We start from the raw sequence: 18,509 nt of genomic DNA, 5'->3' as shown, positions 1-18,509 counted from the left end.
GCCAGTGTCACCAGTGTGAATAGAATAACGTTTCTACACGTAAAGAGTTTGCAATGTCTTGTGAATATGTGAGGAGTACGGAAGAGTAGATAAAACATATATTAATACCTATTTATTCAACAAACTTTTATTTAAAATCTACTAGAATTGTTGCTCATTCTTAGGAATACTATAGTGATCCAGACTTACTCATGAAAGGGGCTCTAAATGTCATCTTAGGAGGTGTAGAGATTCAGAGCTGAGCTCACTCAAGTCAGAGGTAACAAAAATTTAAAGATTGAAAAATCATTTTAAATGAACCTTGAACAATGGTTGACAATTGGTAGTCTTGTGTGTGTGTGTGTGTGTGTGTGTGTGTGTGTGTTTCTTCTGTATTATTAATACCCCTTTTGAGAGTCACTGAAGACCTTTTTAGTATTCTTGGTATAGATCTATTTCTCTCCCATATTTCATTTTCTTCCCTGTTTATTTCCCCATGGTTATGAACATTCTGTATCAGCCTTTAGAATCAATGTTCTTGAACTATAGCAACATAAGATGGTGATATGATGCCAAGGCTTAGCAGAGAGATTATATATTGAAATCATTTTCAAATCAGATATCTTACATCATAAGAAGGCTGAAAGAATAAATGTTTTGTCACAACTTGTCATAAATGTGAATACAGATTGCCACCTGCTTTGGATAATAAGTGATTTTCCAGAGAAGTCGTCTATGACATGGTTGCCTTTATCAGCATGTTTTCTTCTCTCATGGCATTGCATTTGTCATTTTTAATATAAGCTTTTTTTTATCTATTGCTGTAAAGCAAACAATTTGTTTCTGCTTGAAATAGTAGGGATGTGACCTCAAGCTCCAAAAGACAGCTCTGTCTCCTTTCCTTTTTCCATGAGTCTATTAGAAGGAACTTTGTTTCTATTTCATGTAAATCTAAATTTTCTCTATACATTAATTGTAATACTTTTGCTAATTAGTTGGGGTATGAATATAACTCCAGACAGCAGATCTGTTCTAAGCTTGGTTATAGCACAATAACTATACTTCGTGGCATAATCATGAAGAAAAGGAAACAAAATCCTGATATTTAGATAAAATGGGGCTTAGAACTTCCACATATTTAAAAGGCTGTTGAAAGCAAATTGGAAATGGATAGATGCTGAAGCTGGGCCTCATTCCGTTAGTTAAAGCAAGCGACTGAAAATGTTGATTTTCCTAGCACAGGAGAATGTCAACACTTATAAAGAAAAATATGCTGACTTAAAGCAAATGAGTTAGAAGTCTACATCAAAAGCTTTTCTATAGTTAAGTGAAAGCTTGATGAAGAGTGGCTTTTCTCTGTATAAAACAGTACATTTGACTTTATGTACTAAAGAATTATATGATACATTCCTTATCAAAGTCAGGTATTGTCCTTATTGTTTCTTTATATTAACATCTTAAATCCTTACAATCACACTAGGAAGTAAATAGAGTTCTTCCCTTCCTCATTTTAAATAAGGGGGAATAGAGTCCCAAAGGGTTTAAGTAATTCACTGAGAGTGGTGCTATGATTAAGTAGTAGAAGCCGATTAAAACCTATATAGTCTGGCCCCAGACTCTCCCTGTTCTTAACCATTTTATTATGTTGTCCAATGACACACATGGCCCCCTTTTAAGTCAAATTATGCAACCTAAACATTTTACACTTAGACTGGACAAAAGATTTTAAAAAGTCATAATGAATTTATAACTTTAAGATGGAATAAGGAAAAGTTTTGTTCCAAGGCAAGAAAACAGAATTAATTAATTAAATCACAATGACAGTGTTAAAAACCCTTACTTTTCAGTGATCATTTTTCTAGATTTATGTGATTATTAGTGTCATGCAAATACATTTTCCATTGTTAGTTTACCAAAGAAAATTTCAGATAATAGAAATAGTTGTAAAGTTGTGGTCTTTTAGGCAGAAATGCAGTCAGAAATAAACTCGAACTCTGACCATTCATTGTAGGTCATTTTGTTCCAATATTATACATTTATATCCTGATAGAGAAAAGTAACTTTATTTCTCTTATTACCACTATAGTAATATAGCATAGAATATAAAACAAAACAATCAAAATGATACAAACTCAAAATTCTTAAAAATTCCTATTGACCTTGCTCTATATGAGTCTAATCAAATAAGTAGACACTTTCACTTGCCAGAAAATATCAATTATGTTGTGTTACCAAACTAAAATAATGTACTAAGGAGATAATTTATATAAACTCGTTACATTCATAATTTAGGTACATACTCAAATGTCCATGTTTTGTATGATATGAAACTGAGTTTTCAAAGAAGTTAAGTGACTTGTTCATAGTTGTACAGTGTAGCAAAACTAGGCTTCCAACTGAGAGGGATACCATGAATCAGTTCATTCAGTTATTTTTTTGGATGCCTGCTCTGAGCAAGAATCTTTTGGATCCAAAAGTATCAGAGATCGGGGATACACCATTAAGTCAAACCAAGATTCTGCTCTCAGGGCTCTTATACATATCTAATAGAAGAGAAAATATATATTATATATCAGGTACTCACAGAGGTATCAAAAGGGAATAAAGAAGTATAAGAGGCCAGGGAGTTATGGCATATGTGAAATATTTTTATATGGAGTGGTGATGGGAGAGCATGCTGATGGGAAATCCAGAAGAAGCAATTGCAAATGTCCTGGTCTTAACAATTTAGACCAACTGACCCCTCACTAAAGAGTTTCCAACTCAAGAATAAACAGATTCAGAAATCATAATTAATCATATTTGTTTAAATGTGGTTAAATCATTACTTGTAATAAACATATTGCCTGCAAAATGGGTAGAGTTATGTAGCTTCTAATTAACAAAGCATAATAGGCTAAGTAGCAATAATAAATCAACAAATCATCATTCAAATATGATTTATTACACAGACAAAGAGATGGAAATGCCAATACATCTTGAAGAACTTTTCAAGTTCTCTAGGAAATAAAATTATATTAAAAAGATAATAACTAATGCCTATCCACCTGTCAAAAATAAAGTATCCAAAATCACCCTGGGTTCCAAAAGATATTCTCATGAAGACATTCTCAGGAAGAGTTGGTAGTATAAATTGGATAAACTTTTTTTCCTGAAAGGGATAGATAGATAGATAGATAGATAGATAGAATAAAAATGTGTTCTTTGTCCTGAATTCAATCTCATTCTGCCATTTAATCCAAAGACAGTCTTGACAATTCATAAAGTGGAGCAATATCAGAGTTACTGAAAACAAAAAAGAGATAATTAATATAAGATTTTTAACACAGAACATTATGCAGTAAGCATACATAAATTATTAGTTATTACTATTGTAAGATATATGATGGTATATACTACAGCCATAAAATTCAACTTTAGAATTCAGTGGCATGCTGAAATTTTTATTAATGTATGAGTAAATTAGAATTGCAGGTTACAAAACAATATCTGTAATATGACTTCACTTTGTAAGAGTAATCATGTATATTTTATGATGTATAGCCATATTTAAGTTCAACTAACTAGCACAAACACTATTTATTATCATAGCTCACTAATGAAAATAATTAAGTGAGAGAGATAAATAATATAATTAACAAAGTTTACTTCCAAGTGATAGGATTATATGAGATTTCTTATTTTTTAATTTATTTTTTTCCCCTTCACACATTATTTTTCAACTCACATTATCACATACCTACACTTTGCTAAGGTCCTGTATGAGATGTTGCATTGTTGTGATCAACAAGATTATCAAGGTCTCTGCATTATGGGGCTTTCACTGGGGTGTAGAGTCAGCAGGTAAATGAATTTATTTGTAAGGTAATTTCTAGGGCTAGTGCTATAGGAACACAAAACAAAATAATGAGATAGAAAGTGACTGGGCGGGGGGAGCAAGGCAAAATTCCTACCTATAAAGCATGGCCAGAGAAGATCTGAGGAGTTAAAGAGGAAATTGAGGCCAGGACAACCAGAGAAATACACTTAAACAGCAATCTGGTCAAAAGCCTGAGGGGAAGAAGAGGCTTGGCCCTTGGAACAGTGGGAAAGGAGCCTTAGAGAGGTGGGCTGTCTAGAAGGCTCGTGGGGTTTTGACAGCCGGAGTCCAGTGCTAGCTCTTCTTAATACTTTTTGTATTTTTCTGTGGTAGACATATTATGTATTTTCAAATATTTTAACTGAAATATAGATCTGTTTTTCAAAATATAGATCTGTGTTTAATAGAAATAACAAGCATAAAAAATGTCTGTGGACAAAGTGAGAACAGCAGAAAATGAACTTGGAGATACATTGTAATTGCATTTATGTGCAAATGTACATGCATTTGGGCAATGCCTAGAAGATATTGAAGCATATAATTATGTTTGAGTGGAATAATAACTTTTTAAAAACTAATTCCTTTAAACTTTCAGCTAATTAATTTTTACAGTAAGGTAAGGGAAAATCACATCATTTATTCCCTTCACAAACTTCAGGAACCTCTTTTATCTTTTACTTTAAAATTCCTGGAGGCTGTTATTATGCTTCTCTTTATTGTAATGGCCTGGTTTCAGATCACTAGTAAACAAATGTGGACATGTTCATTGATAGTTTTCCTTATTATGTGTAAGTCACTGATTATTACTTAAAGAATTATACATTTTGGCCACCTCAATATAAAATTATAAGCAATGATATTATATATCCTCACAAAATACTATATTATGCAGTGTTTAAATTCAGTTATTTGACATAGCAAGTTTTGGGATTAAAAATAAACTCTTTTTGGTCTGCTTTAGCATATTAATAACTAAAACCAGAACTTATAATTACAGTCTTCATATCTTCCTACAAAATAAAATGAAATGTTACAATGATTAGAAGTTAGGGAGTTTAATGTTTTTGATGCGACCTTGTTATAGAAAACCTGCACTGGAATTTTAAATGGTTGCAATATAATGACAGAGAAGCAAAGTTAAGATGGAAAATTTAGAGCACACATCAAGGGTATTTTAATAATTGTGTTTGTTTGACAAATGAGATTAAAGTGCCTAAACTGTCTTTTGAAAGTACTATTCAAGATCCTATACTATATGTCTATTAAATATGGGCTTTAGATATTTTTAATGCATATTATACTTGAGAGTAGCTTGATTCCTCTTTGCAGAGGACTAATTCATGAACAACTGTTTTATGGCAGATATCTAAAATATTGTGCATATAGACACCAGTATTGTACCCTTAAAAATCTGTTAAGGGGGTAGGTATCATGTTTGTCTCAGAATACAGTTTTTTTAAAAGAATACAAATAGGGCTTCCCTGGTGGCGCAGTGGTTGAGAGTCTGCCTGCCGATTCAGGGGACACGGGTTCGTGCCCCGGTCTGGGAAGATCCCACATTTTGCGGAGCAGCTGGGCCCGTGAGCCATGGCCGCTGAGCCTGCGCGTCCGGAGCCTGTGATCTGCAACAGGAGAGGCCACAACAGTGAGAGCCCCACGTACCACAAAAACAATAAGTAAATAAATAAAAGAATACAAATAGATTTTTATAATACCATAATATTAAAGTAATAAAATGGGTTGATTCCAAAAAGAAATTATGAACAATTCCTGTAATTTAATTGAAAGCTATGGTCTTGACCTCCACATCTTATTTATCACGGCTGAGAAAGATCTGCATGTGCTCCTTTATATTTGATTCCTTTTTTTTCTCATTCATGCAGATGAAGTTGCTACAGTAACCAAACTTTTGAAAGCCTAGAGTTGGTTACTTCTCTGATTTTACATGGCTGAACTTAAAAGTGTTACTATTTATGTATGGTAGCTAATTAATTGTCCTGGCTATTCTGCATCATGATCTGAACGTGGGAGAGATGGAGAGCCATAAAGTACATACATGATTTTGCACATATTTTCTTGTTAACTTCTAAATTTCACTGCAAAATGTAATGACAAACCTAAGAAAGATTTTCTCTTTTAGTGGCCTTAAACCAAGGTGCTGATTCCTCAGCATGGAATAGTACATATTCGACAGTTCTTTTTTTTCTGAATACATTATTCCTTAAACAGTAATGTCTAGGGGATTCTCCATCAGTTTTCCTTTGTCTTTGATGTGAAGAAAGATGCTAAAGACTCTGAAACATCATACCTTCTCTACTCATTCAGGAGTTTTGGAAGAGGGTATGGAAGTATGGCCAATTTTATTTTCTAATGGAAACTCCTGCAGGCCAGGAACTAGGTCAAAAACTGCTGACCTTCTCGGAGCAATCTCTTCTGGCGATCAGTTAGGAAAGGCTTTTGGTGGACGTTCTGTGAGTTTGGAGTCCAGCAAATGGAAGTCAACACTGCTTGAGGTATTTGGTGTGTGAACGTTAATAAAAATATTTCACAGCAAAATTCCCAAGAGAGTATATCTAGTCCTCTTTAATCATCTGAAGTTTTAAAACTAAAGTTCTAGAGAGAAGCTTTCAGAGAATCAGGTGCCTTGAAAGTTGACATGTTTTTGAAATGTTTGCATTTTAGGAGAAATTTGAACTACAATTTGAGACAGAGACTAGCATTTTCTTTCTACTTTATCAAATGTTATAATCCACAAATGTTAGTTTTGTGCAAATGTACATTATTTAGGGTAGCTATTTAGGCCAAAAAGTATTAATAAATGGAAGGAATAAAGCCAAGGAAAATTTAGCCTGAATATGAAAAATTAATAATGCTAAATATTATTGGCTGTATAATTGCTTCCCAGAAGATGTGGCAAAATCTCTACTCCTAGGGTCACTTAAGGCTGGCTTGACTAAGATGCTTAGACTGTGGGCTAGGCCAGCTAATAAGTTTTGCCTCTCCCTAATTCGCAAACACTATTCACTGCCTATAGCATATCACAGTTATAAATTTAGTAAGTACAGAAAAGGCAAAACCCTTCATAATCCTTGGAGGAATTGTGTGGTTGTTATTATTACAACATCTTCTCTGGTTATGAAACTAATGGGAAGAGGCACAAATTGCAGACATTTGCAAGGGGAAACAGTTTAATTTTCTATTATTCTTCCTTATTAACTACTGATTCCCTCTCCCTTCTCACGTTAACCATCATCGACAATCCCTAGAAATTAAAGTGTTTATGAGGTCCTAGCCTTCTAGGTACTGTGAGTGGTACTTTCTAGAGTCAACAACAGTTCCCCACCTTAAATAATAGCTCTGCTTGTGCGTGGGTGACCTGCCGAAAGTGACTTACTCCACTTGGAGCTCAGTGTCTCTCTGTTGAACTTACCCTCAGATAAGCTCCAAGAGCCTTGGGCTCTGTGGATAAATTAGGAAGGAAGAAAGAGATTTAGCTGTTCGGAGGAGGCTGGAGTCAGCGGGTGCTAAGCCAGGTGTTCTATCGCTGAAGAGCTTTAAACTTGGAAACAGAAGCACAGCAGACCTCCTGAATAATTCATCACTGTCCTCTAATCTTTCGAGGCCATACTCTTATTTATGAACATAGATTATACTGTTATCGATTGCAATCCTCACGGAGGCATTTCATTAACTGGGAGGTTTGTCTGTTTGCATATGCTTTGTTTCCCTGAGAGTTTCCTTGTATTTGAACATAAATTTACAGCTGAAGTAAAATTATGGAAAATTGCCTAACAATTCTGGCTCATTCTGCAAATCAGGAAGGGGATTGGGAATGGTTTCCGCCAGACACCCAGACTGTTGAATCATTTTATCCCATTAATTGTACTGTGATCTGAAAGAGTGATGAAAAACACCCAAGAAGAGTATTCGTCCCCAAAATCTCTTTATTTATGTCATTTAGTACTGTTGTTCCATTTAGATTATCTGAAATTTCAAATAAATTTTTCTATGGTACTTGTATTTCAGAGATGCTTAAAATATGGAAGTGACTAGGAAAATTGCTTGACTTCTCCACATACTAGCTCCTAACCACATTAATTCAAAGGATATAAAATCCAATTGTACTCAGTGTTCCATGAATATTCAGATGGAATCTAGATTCTGACTCAGGAGGACAAATTGTTCTCTTAGGTGCCTATGAACAGAAGTATCCTTTCTTAAAGAGGGATGCTTGAATGATGCTCATGGCTCATGATACCTTAGTAACTGGCTAATTTATATCTGATAAAACACAATGGTGTAGAGAGTATTACAGACTGACTGTTCACTTGAATCACAGTATTTAAAACATAAACCCTAAGATAAGAACAGCATTAGATGATGTAAGATTGAATTTTTAATCAAACAGAAATATGAATGCTCTTTCTCTATCACAGAAAAGAAGACACATGAAACTTTTGGAGTATTTGTTTTTGTTGCATTTTGTTGCTGTTATGGATGATTTGGTTGTTTGAACTCTACAAGGCTGAAGAGAAATGAGTCACAAAAACTCAAAAGAGTCAGGATTTCCCAGATGGCAGTGATGATCATCTGAAGAAGCTCTTCAGAATATCTCTGAGCTGGAGTACTTTGACAATGGAGGAAACAGGAAAGAAGTTCATATTAGAAATTGATTCATTTACAGAGTTACAAAGAAGCCCTTAAAGTTCTAGCACCTGTGCTAAAAATAATTTTTAAGAAAAGGAAAAATAAGCAGGCAAAGGCTCCTTTCTTACAAAAAGAATATATTTTGGTTGCATAGTTTAGCTATGTCTTTATTACAGTATTGGTTTTCTTTGCACTAAATGCTACATTATTTTCAATGTCAGGTTTACCTATTTATTTATTTTTTATGAATGGACTTGTTTCTAAGAGTCAACTACAGAATGAGCTCTCTAAGAAGATATGTTGCCATTTTTTAGGCCAAAAGTTATCCACCACCTGCCCTTTCAGTCATTTCCCCAGTTATCTTAATGGGTTAAAATGAAAATGTTTCAATAAATTGAAAATCTAAAGTAATATTTTATTAAAAAATTTTTTTACTCTCATTTTCCAGGGCCCAGTCTGGTTTCTCTGGCATCCATTATTTCCTCCTTGAGTTCCAAGAACTCACCCTATTGTTTTTCATTTTGTAAGCTTCATTTGATTTCAGGATGTGTTGTAAAGGACCAAGTATGTCCGTAGTGGGCCAGATGTGACATTCTGTACTGACTTCAAGGCAAGTCATGCCATTCCTGTATTAAAACACTTCAGTGGTAAACACTTTCCTTTAGAATAAATTCTAAACTCCTTTCCATGATTTATACATCTCTACATATGGTGCCCCACTCTTATCCTTTGCCCAAGGCTGTTCCGGTTTAGCCAAAAGTCCCATGTCTCAGGCAACCAGGACAGTTGATCACTCTACATAGCAAACTTCTTTTCTTACATCCTCCCATTCAAATCACTTCTGTCATTCTGGAAATTTCCAGGTGTATGATCTTGAAGAAATCATCTTATTTTGCTGATCTTCAATTTCTTCATTTTTAGGATAGAAATGATAATAGCCTATCTATTCATGGTCCTTTTACAGAAGAAAGACAGTGTCACTGGGTCTATTTTATTGCCCAGGAGTAGAGTGAAACCATTTATCTTGTGGAGTTTGATGCTATTTTGTACAACAGGGAGATTATTATTTCCTCTCGCTGATAGGAAATAAGCTGAACTAGTGTAATTTCAACATGACAGCCTCTGTATCTTTTGCCTAAGTCATCTATCTAGTGTTCCATTGATTATATAGATATGGTAAAAACACCATAGTAGACAAGCCTCACTTACAAAATATCATAAAGGGTAAAGCTGTAACAAAAACTATTTATTTTTTATCTGTGCATTGGAGTCTTTCATGCTTTGGGATAAAAGGCACTGAAGAAGAAAGACGACTTTTCTAATTCCTGCTGTCAGTTTGTGAGCTACATACACATTCAAGCCAAGGATATATGGAAATAAATAGACTTTTTGATCTCTTAGTTTTTACTGTATGAAACAAAATGAAGCAGATATATTTACTTTCTTTGGACCTAAAATAAGCACTAACACCTATGCCCTTGTAACTTTACTCTCAGAAACATTAAAAGATCTAGTGATACAAATTAAGTCAATTATAAGAATGTGTATATGATTTACTATAGGAAGACTTTGTAAATATTGTTATTTTGGAAAAAACAAAAACTAAGATTCTGACATTCAGTTACTTTTGTAAGAAGTTTACTTTTAAAATTGCTCCATTTCATTTGGCGTCTAAACTCACTACAGAAGCTTTATGACTTTATGCTTTTAATTAATGTCAACCCCCAGGTTGCAGTGAGAGTTGTCTGATTTCCTTACCAGAACCCAGACTGAGAGAATTATGCTGGCAATAAAGAAGTGATGATGCCCATTAAGGTCTCAAATTCAAGTTTCAAAAATCTCTATCTGCTCATGCAAGAGTTTTAAGGTTGTGTTCTACTAAAGGGCCTTCTGATGACCAGAGAAATATCTTCAATAAATATAAAAGGTAAAAATTGACCACATTCATAATACTCTCACTATGTTATTATCTCACTTGGCATGTTTTATTTCCTATTCAGTTCCTGCTTGATAAAAGAAATTATTTGGAGCTCTAGGCACTTACCTCTGCATGATTTTGCATGGGTTTGAGAGTCAGTAGAGTTTACCCATAGTGCAGGCCAGAGCTATAGTAATAGAGGTGCATCACAGAGACTTTTAGAAAACTGAACATTTTGTAAGCTGCTGGGGAAAATAGAAATAATTATTCTTAAACTCACCATTGATATAATTTACACCAATCCATTCAAATCATATTATTTGAATACTTAGTGTATGTATGTCTTAAAGGCATGAATATTTCAAAACTTAATAAAAGGAAACCCAGCTGTCAAGAAATTTGTAGCTTAATAGAGGATATTTTTGAATTACATAAATCCTGAGAGTGAAAAGTGGCCAGGTGAGATAAATATAAAGTTTTGGGGCAAGGATGAATATCAAAATCAGAGATAGGATGGAGTGAAGACATATTAAGAATCAGAAAGGAGTGTGTTTCTTCATTCATTCAACCAGTTAATATTTATTTAATATATGTCAGGCATTGATGTAGGCACCAAGGATATGGTAGATAACACAAAAGGTAAGCAATTTATTTTATAAAGCAAAGAAGGTAATAAACAAAGAAAAAGTAGTATCAGATAATGTTATATACTCTGAAGAAATGTGTTAGAGAGTGATAGGCAAGGGAGATATATTACATAGGCTAGTCACCTTAAAGATACGATATTTGAGCTGAGGCTTGAAGGGTGAAATTGATGAGCCATATGAAAATCAGGGAGATGAAAGTTCCAGGCAAGAAGGAGACTTGAAAAGCTCTGAAGTAGGCTTAGGTTTGCCAGCTATGTTAGTATCTGAGTGGGTTTTAAGGTATGGATAGAATTCAGACACCTAAGTAAAAGCCAGATGAGATTGCTATTGCTTTTTTTTTATTTCCACAAGACAGCTTCCTTTTGTTGGTTATTTCAGAGTGAGTCCAATGTCTTTCTCCTCTCTGTACAGTTCTTAGTGTTCTGGAGATTTCCTTTAGTGTATCCAGCTTCTGTCAACAGTGAGTAATTCCTCAACAAATATAGAGGGAGAAAGGAGACTGCCCTGGGACTTAAAGAGATGACTTAAAAATAAAATCACCTAATGGAACACATCATGCACCTAGCATATGCTCCATTATTATAAAAAATACAAGAATATTTTTTTCATACATTTGGAAATTCCTGCTTAAAATTATGACCAAATTTCAACATAAGTAAATTTTGTTTTCTACATTGCTTTCCCATTTGGAAATCTTCCCATGTTTATGTAATGCTCTAGCCTCTGATGCAGTAATATCAAGTAATCACTAAACCAAAGCCTGAAGCATTGAACTATCTCTGAAAAACTTGAATGATTTAGAAATGATACTGGAATTACTTGAGCCTGCTGACCTATTGCATTCAGTTCCAGACAGAGTTTTAGTTTGCTTCTGAAAAATAACTGATATGAGTTTTAAAAAGCAAGTTAGTGAGAAATTGTGAAATATCTGATAAGCTGGGATGGGATGCCAAAATACAAAATTGAAAGTCATATGTACAGAAAGTATAACCCCTTTGACAAAAGACATCTGTTAAGTGAATGCAATGAAAATTAGGTACAAAGAAATCATTATAGGATAGAAAACATTTTTTAATACAGCATAAGTTACCAAAACAATAGTATCTCTTGTATATTCTAAACTAGCAGTAGATTATTTCATACATTTACTTTTTGTCTTATATGAGGAGTTTGTTTAATTTTATTCTCTTCTTCTTTACATTTCTTTTAATTCAATGCACCAATTCTCTTTAAATTACTTCTATAAACCAGTATATGCCTTGAGTAAGTTGCCAAAGTACATGTGTGTATTCATTGTGTGTCCTTGTAATTCTAAGGTCACAACAAGGCCAAATGACATTGGCATTGCTTTTGTCATTCATACAAAATGATTTCCTCTGGCGATTCAGTTATTTCAGGGTGAACTAAATTTTTCATCAGTGCCTATTATACTGTAAATATATTTTTCAGCAAATGGTAACTCTCCAGTAACTGCAAACAAAAGCATCATAGAAAAAGAAACTGGGTAAGCAAAACAAGTAGATATTTAAGGATTTTTTTCCCAAAAAACTGACTTAATTATATGACTTTATCAACACATATGGAAAGCACTAAATGTGTAAGACATTTCAAAGTATACGAGTATAAAAATGACACAGCTTTTATAGGGGGAAAGCTCACAAATTTACAAACAGAAAATATGTTTAAACAAGTTGTTAAGTGTGTTGTGAGAAATGCCATAAAATATTTTAAAAATACATTGTGGGGCTTCCCTGGTGGTGCAGTGGTTGAGAGTCTGCCTGCCGATGCAGGGGACACGGGTTCGTGCCCTGGTCCGGGAAGATCCCACATGCCGCAGAGCAGCTGGACCCCTGAGCAATGGCCGCTCAGCCTGCACGTCCGGGGCCTGTGCTCCGCAACGGGAGAGGCCACAACAGTGAGAGGCCCGTGTACCGCAAAAAAAAACCCCAAAAAACAAACAACATTGTGGAAGGGACAACTGATTCTGTTAGAGAAGAAAGTTGAAAAGGGGAGCTTGGACTGGGGCATAGGCCCATGCAGGTACCCGAGGATAAGCAGAGTAAGGGGAGAGGGCAGGGTGGCTATGATGCCAGAAGTGAAAAAGAGCTCTCAGGGCAGTTCCAGGGTCCAGTGATTAGGGCTAGTTGGGGAAGTATCTGGAATGCAGTTGAAGTCAGATGTTGGCTGATCTCATCCACTTACAAAGAAAGAGAAATAATTATGTATGCATTTAGAAAGAAGACATCACTTTCTTGAGACTTGTGTCTCTGTCCTCTAATTAGCAACTCAGATTTATTTTTCCTAGGTATTTGAAATGTGCAGCTTTCTCCTCTTCCCCTTGCTCATTTCTTAAGTATCATTTTGAAAGAGGTTCCCCCAAATAAAGTGACTTTTAAAGTAGGATTAATGATGATTCCTTCTTCACATTGACTGATGGAAGGCTTTGTTACTTTTTTCCCTTAGTGTGAAGAAAAAACCTCTGTTCTTGTTTTAAGAATGTGAAGACAAGACAACATGCCTTTGAACAGGGCTGATATTCCTTTCTTTCCAAAAGGACATTAATCTTTGTGAGACAGCAGACATTTTGTTGAGATGATTAGGTCTGTCATGTCTAAGGGGATTTAATTTAATCAGAGACAGAAATATTCTGCTATCTACCCAAAGAGATGCTGATTTCAACTGATTTGCTGTTGTTGTTGCAACATTGAAGAAATGGTTAGAGATTCGATTTAGAAAAACATATATTGTTCATAATTATTTCTTCATCAATAAGGTAAAATCAGAAGTCTGGCAATGTTATGTTTTTTACTCTGAAAAGTACAGAGAGGCCTTAGGCACAAGTGGATGTCTGGAAATGGTAGATTTCATAAATTCGAACTAAATTGTGTCAGGCATGGAGGGCTGCCAAAGTCTAATTCATTAGTTCACTGCTCGGCAGTGTTCCACTTCCTATCACCAGGAAAACATACAAGTTTCTTCTGGGGATATGGTATGTTCTCACTTCCAAAAGGCAGGTTGTGCTTTTATTTAACATAAAACATGTAATTCTTAAAACAAATATAGCACAGAAAGGTCTTTAGTTATAAGAAGATGAAATTTGGGGAAATTTGTTAAATATTACAATATCATATAATTGGGGATGAGTGTTTTTAGGAAATGAAAAATTATCTTTAAGAATCTTTTCATCTTGCAAGAAAATAATTTTCTTTTTAGGAACAATTATGACACAGGAACTCTGAGTGCATACGTGCCATGGTGCCTTGAAAATGGTACCAGGATTGAGTGGAGATGTTGCCTGCAGCTTTACTGTGGTTGTTACCTCCTGAGGACTTTATAAGACCTTAAAAGCATAAAATCCCTGAGCTTAATGATATTTTTTTCCTTCCGATAATTATTTGCCTCAGTTTTGATCGATTGATCAAAAATGATGAATTTTTTTTATTCCTATAAGTATTGAGCAAAAACTTTCCCAGCTTCTAGAAAAGAAGTATTCCTCATTGTTAGTTGCTGTATGAAATGAGGTCCTTGGATCAGATGAGGTCTTCCAGTTCTAAGAGTATAGGATTTTAGAATGCAGTGCTTCCCCTTAGATTTCCTACCCAAGCTGGAATCATGCCCATATCTTTCAAGCAAATCATCAAAGCAGTTGCAGCTGCTGGTTTACCAGTAGAACCTGACCCTGTTAGCTGGGCATTGCTCAGACAAATACACCCACACCCAGCAACCCATAAAAATAAATGGCAAGGGAGGGTAGGAAATAAGGTCCTGTTCCTTCACTAGATTAAATATTAACATCCCTAAAGAAGAAGAAAATGTTTTTTCTTTTTTTTTGGTTACCTGCTATATGTAAAGTATTGTATTCAGCTGCAATTGGGGACTATAAAAGTGAAAAAAAAATGTGCCTTACTTACTAGAAGTCTGTCTCTAGTAGCAGAAGAAAACACAACAATAAATGGCCTTATTTCAAGATAGTACAGAGATAAAACCCATAAATGAGATAAAGACAAGGAGCTCTAGATGGGCTATACTTATTTTCTAGAAGGTGGGAAAGCTTTTTGCTCTTGGTATTCGTGGAAGGAATAGTTTTGAATAAAGTGGTCAAAGACATCCTCAAAAAAGGATGACCCTTTCAGTGTACTTTGAAAAAGATGAGGACCTTTCTGGATTAAATAAGTAAGGGCACAGGACAAGACAGTGTAAGCAGAAGTCATACACGGCAAATGTTGAATTCAGTTTTTCCGTAAATTCATTTCTCTTTATTCAGTGGACAGTGGGGATCAGTTGAAGGTCTTGGGAAGGGGAGAGTGACAGTGAAAATTGGTGAGATAAGAAGATTAATCTGATTATAGCAAGTAAATTGGATTAAAAAGGATTAGTTTCTAACTCTGCTTGCAAATAGTTGTGCAGTGGAAAGATACAGTCTTCTCAGAATTCTATTAGGTGAGTGAACAGCACGATATGTCTGTGGTTACAAAGAGCAAGTACAGTACAGGCACACCTCATTTCACTGCACTTCACTTTACTGTGCTTGGCAGGTACTGAATTTTTCACAAGTTGAAGGTTTGTGGTAACCCTGCATAGAACAAGTCTATAGGTACCATTTTTCCAACAGCATTTTGTTCACCTCATGTCTCTGTCACATTTTGATAATTCTCATAATATTTCAAACTTTTTCATTATTATTATATTTGTTATGTGATCTATGATTAGTGATTTTTGATGTTATTACTGTCATTGTTTTGAGGTGCCATAAACTGTGTATATGTAAGACACAATATTGAAATTAGGCCAATTAATAATCCTACAGTAGCCTCTAAATTTTCAAGTGAAAGGAAGAGTCATACGTTTCTCACTTTGAATCAAAGGCTAGAAATGGTTAAGCTTAGTGAGGAAGGTATGTCTAGAGCCAAGACAGGCTGACAGCTAGGCCTCTTATGCCAAAGAGTTAGTCATACTGTGAATGCAAAGGAAAAAGTCTTGAAGGAAATTAAAAGTGCTACTTCAGTAAACTGTGAATGGTAAGAAAGTGAAACAACTTTATTACCGATATGGAGAAAGTTTTAGCGGTCTGGATAGAAGATTAAACCAGCCACAATATTCCCTTAAGCCAAAGTCCAATCCAGAGCAAGGTCCTAACTCTTTTCAATTCTATGAAGGCTGAGAGAGGTGAGGAAACTGCCGAAGAAAAGTTTGAAGCTCACACAGGTTGGTTCATGAGGTTGAAGGAAAGAAACCCTCTCTACAACATAAAAGAGCGAGATGAAGCAGCAAACGCTGATCTAGAAGCTGCAGCAAGTTATCCAGGAGACCTAGCTAAGATAATTCATAAAGGTAGCTACACTAAATAATAGATTTTCAATGTATTGTTGAGATGACAGCAAAGGATTTGGAATATTACATAAACTTAATTAAGAAAGCAAAGCAAGGTTTGAGAGGATTTACTCCAATTTTGAAAGAAGCAATCTAACAGCATCGCATAGAGAAATATTTTGGGAATGGAAGAGTCAATCGACGTGGCTAACATCACTGTTGTCTTATTCTAAGAAATTGTCACGGGCCACCCCAGCCTTCAGCAACCACCACCCTGATCAGTCAGCAACCATCGATATCCAGGCAAAAGCCTCTACCAAAAAAAGATTACGACTCGCTAAAGGCTCAGATGATGATTAACATTTTTTAGCATAAAGTATTTTTAAATTGAAGTACGTATATTTCTTAGACATAATGTTATTGCATACTTAGTAGACTACAGTATGGTGTAAACATAACTTTTATATGCACTATGAAACCAAAAAAAAATTAGTGTGACTCGCTTTATTGCACTATTTCCTTTATTGCGGCAGTCTGAATCTGAACCTGCAACACCTCCTAGGTTTACCTATACAAGTTACTCTATTTTCTAGTGTTTGATTGTTGTTGTAAATCAAAAAAAAGTCTGTATTACAGTTGACCCATAAACAAACACTGGGGTTAGGAGTGCAGACCCCCCAGGCATTTGAAAATCTGTGTATAACTTTGCAGTTGACCCTCTGTATCTGCAGTTCTGCATCTGGGGATTCAACCCACCATGGATCGTGTAGTAAATATTTACTGGAAAAACTCCACATATAAGTGGACCCTTGAACTTCAAACCCATTTATTCAAGGGTCAACTGTAATTGTAAATGGTTCTCTATTTTCAAACTACTGTTCTCATTCCTCAATATAATTACAGGCACTTATTTTTGGTGTATTGCACTGAAGAATAACATGACTTAAATTATACTTATTGATTTAGCAAAACAAAGGGCATGGTCAGGGGAGCAACATGGGGCGATTGAAAAGAATATGAAACCAATGATTATAGTTCTGATTAACATTTGTTCAAAGTATCTTAGTTATGCATCCTTTATCCTTGCTAATGCAGTCAAAACAGGCTTAAAAAATGTAACACTCTCTATTAGTTATTACTTTTTTTCTGACTTGTTATAGAAAGTTATGCCTTGTCTTTTTTGTTTTGATTAAAACTGAAATTATGTTTACCATAAATGTGGACTGAAAATATTCCAGCCTATATATTGCCCTTGTAAAACTTTGACTTATAGAATTTTGAATTCAAAAGTGACTGTCAGATACCTCTGTCACTAAGAAGCTCTGTATCCTTGAATCTTAATTTCCTCATCTGTAAAATGGGGATAAAATACTATCTAGGGTGTTTGTAAAGATTAAATACACCAATTTGTGTGGAAGTGTTCAACTAAAAACAAAGTTTTTAAAACTCAAACACTACACAGTTGCATTTTTATTCCTAATGCCATTACCTAGTTTCCATGTTATTAATCTTAGATTTTTTTTATAGAAAATAAAACTTTTAAAGTAGTTTTTATTCATGGAAGTAGAAATTGCAATTTCTTTGCAATTTTTTAGGGTAGCTAGTAAACATAAAAAAATCAAATAAAAATTCATGGCCATTAGTATTTACTGTTTGATTTTCCCTTTAATGTTACTTTGTTTGGTATGAAAGAATATGCTTTGTTCACTTTTGTTTCTTTCCTTTCTTGTAAAAATAATGATGATGATAATCATAATAACAAAATTTATCAGGTCCTAATGGCATGCTGGACATTACGTTTCAAATAAGATATCTTATTGAATTCTCATTACACCTGTAAAGTGGGCACTATTATTGTAAGCATTTCATAAATAAAGTGAGATTTAGAAGTATTGAAAATAATGTGTCTGGTATCACAGGACTAGGGAGTGAAGCAGAATTCCACCTCAGACAGTCAGCAACAAGAATTCATATCCTTGCTAGTTTATGCTTGCTGTCTTCACACTGATAGGTAGGTTTCCAAGGATCACAAACACTAGAAGTTCAGGTCTTTGTCTTAGGACTTTTTCCACATAATTATTCACCTTAATATTTCTTCAAAAGACTTGATCACATTGTTAACTCAAAGTTGGTCAATAAATATAGTTGA

At 34.7% G+C, this 18,509-nt stretch overlaps 1 protein-coding gene across 2 annotated transcripts in view; it reads left to right on the top strand.

Moving 5' to 3' along the window:
* Positions 1-18,509, top strand: part of PCDH9 (protocadherin 9) — a 989,662-nt gene that overhangs the window by 60,807 nt on the left and 910,346 nt on the right. The gene's annotated exons all lie outside the window — the stretch shown is intronic.

This window comes from Mesoplodon densirostris, chromosome 17 (genome assembly GCF_025265405.1).
Source record: "Mesoplodon densirostris isolate mMesDen1 chromosome 17, mMesDen1 primary haplotype, whole genome shotgun sequence".
NCBI lineage: Eukaryota > Metazoa > Chordata > Mammalia > Artiodactyla > Ziphiidae > Mesoplodon > Mesoplodon densirostris.
The sequence above is the reverse complement of the archived record's forward strand: the minus strand, read 5'-3'. Positions and strand labels throughout refer to the sequence as shown.